The following is a 2,530-nucleotide window of genomic DNA, read 5'->3' as shown; positions in this document are numbered from 1 at the left end:
TTTTCTAGAGTTGAAGGTGCTTGCTGGTTTACCAAGCTTGACCTCAGGGGGGCGTATAATCTTATTCGCATTAAGCATGGGGATGAATGGAAGACAGCGTTTAATACTCCGGAGGGACATTTTGAGTACCTGGTGATGCCTTTTGGGCTCACTAACGCCCCTTCTGTCTTCCAGTGCTTCATGAATGATATTTTCCGGGACTGTGGATAAGTTTCTGATCATCTATTTGGATGATATTTTGATCTTTTCCAGGGATTGGGACTCTCATGTGGAACATGTTCGGACTGTGTTCCGGATTTTGAGGGAAAACTCCCTGTATGTTAAGGGATCGAAATGTCTTTTTGGTGTACAGAGGATTTCATTTTTGAGATTTATTTTGTCTCCGTCAACTATTGAAATGGACCCGGCCAAGGTACAGGCCATTTATGATTGGGTTCAGCCCACTTCTTTGAAGGCTCTCCAGAAGTTTTTGGGGTTTGCTAATTTTTATCATAAATTTATAGCCAATTTTTCTGTTATTGCCAAACCATTGACTGATTTGACTAAGAAGGGCGCTGATTTGCTGAATTGGTCTCCAGAGGCTGTTTCTTCCTTTCAGGAGCTGAAGCGGAGGTTCACTTCTTCTCCGGTTTTGCGACAACCCGATGTCTCACTTCCATTTCAGGTGGAGGTGGATGCTTCAGAGACTGGTGCAGGAGCTGTTTTGTCCCAAAAGGATCCTGTAACATCTAAAATGAACCCCTGTGCCTTCTTTTCCCGAAAGTTCTCTCCTTCGGAACGCAACTATGATGTGGGGAATCGAGAACTGTTGGCCATGAAGTGGGCATTTGAGGAGTGGAGACATTGGTTGGAGGGTGCTAGACATCAAGTTGTGGTCCTCACTGACCACAAGAATTTGATCTACCTTGAGTCGGCTAAACGATTGAATCCGAGACAGGCCAGGTGGGCCTTGTTTTTCACGCGTTTTGATTTTGTGGTCTCCTTCCGGGCACTAAGAACGTTAAGGCTGATGCCCTCTCTAGGAGTTTTCTGGCTGATTCTCCTATTGTGACCAAGCCTGCTACCATCTTAGGTGAGGGGGTGGTTCTTTCTGCCATCTCGCCCGATTTGAGACGTGCTCTGGAGAAGTTTCAGGAGGATAAGCCTGAGCGTTGTCCCAGTGGTAGGTTGTATGTTCCTGACCAGTGGAGGAGGAAAGTGATGTCTGAGGTTCATTGCTCCGCGTTGGCTGGTCATCCAGGTATTTTTGGTACTAGAGATTTGGTGAGTCAGTCTTTTTGGTGGCCTGCCTTGTCTCGTGATGTCAGAAATTTTGTGCAGTCCTGTGGGACTTGCTTCCGATCTACGCCTTGTTCTCGTTCTAGTGGGTTGTTGATGCCCTTGCCGGTGCCCAGGAGGCCATGGACCCATATTTCAATGGATTTTATTTCTGATCTTTCTGTCTCTCAGAGGATGACTGTTATCTGGGTGATTTGTGATAGATTCTCTAAGATGGTCCATCTTGTACCACTCCCTAAGTTGCCATCTTCCTCAGAGTTGGCGCCCTTGTTTTTGCAACAGGTGGTTCGCTTGCACGGGATTCCTGAGAACATTGTATCGGACAGAGGAGTTCAGTTTGTCTCTAGATTCTGGAGGACCTTTTGTTCCAAGTTGGGAATTCAGTTGTCCTTCTCCTCTGCATTTCACCCTCAGACCAATGGGCAGACGGAGAGAACAAACCAGACTTTGGAGGCTTATTAGAGATGTTTTATATCTGCTGATCAGGATGATTGGGTCTCATTTTTACCCTTGGCCGAATTTGCTTTAAATAATAGAGCTAGTTCTGCCACTTTGATGTCACCCTTTTTCTGTAACTTTGGGTTTCATCCTCGATTTTCTTCAGGGCAGGTGGAGTCTTCTGCCTGTCCAGGGGTTGACACTGTGGTGGAAAGAATGCAGCAGATTTGGGACCAAGTGGTGGATAAGTTGTCTCTTTCCCAGGAAAATGCCCAGCGGTTTTCTAACCGGCATAGGACCATTGGTCCCCGGTTTAAGGTGGGTGATATGATCTGGTTGTCATCAAAGAATATCTCTATGAAGGTGGCTTCTCCAAAGTTTAAACCTAGATTAATTGGACCTTACAAGATTTTGGAGATTATTAATCCGGTCTCTTTTCGGTTGGCTCTTCCTGTCACATTTAAGATTCATAATGTGTTTCATAAGTCCTTGTTGAAGATGTTTGTTGAACCAGTGGTTCCTATGGTGGCACCTCCTGATCCTGTGTTGGTTGAAGGTAACATGGAATATGAGGTAGAGAAGATACTGGATTCCCGCCTGGCTAGACGGAGACTCCAGTATTTGGTTAAGTGGAAGGGTTATGGTCAGGAGGATAATTCCTGGGTCTCTGCCTCTGATATTCATGCCGAAAGATTGGTGCGTGCTTTTCATCGGGCTCATCCTGATCGGCCTGGTGTCTTGGATGAGGGTTCGGTGACCCCTCCTCAAGGGGGAGGTACTGTTGTGAGCTCATCTGTTCATTCACTTTTTGTGT

The sequence above is a fragment of the Dendrobates tinctorius genome, unplaced genomic scaffold (genome assembly GCF_039654945.1).
Source record: "Dendrobates tinctorius isolate UK_male_01 unplaced genomic scaffold, ASM3965494v1 ptg000163l, whole genome shotgun sequence".
NCBI lineage: Eukaryota > Metazoa > Chordata > Amphibia > Anura > Dendrobatidae > Dendrobates > Dendrobates tinctorius.
Note: the sequence above shows the minus strand (reverse complement) of the source record.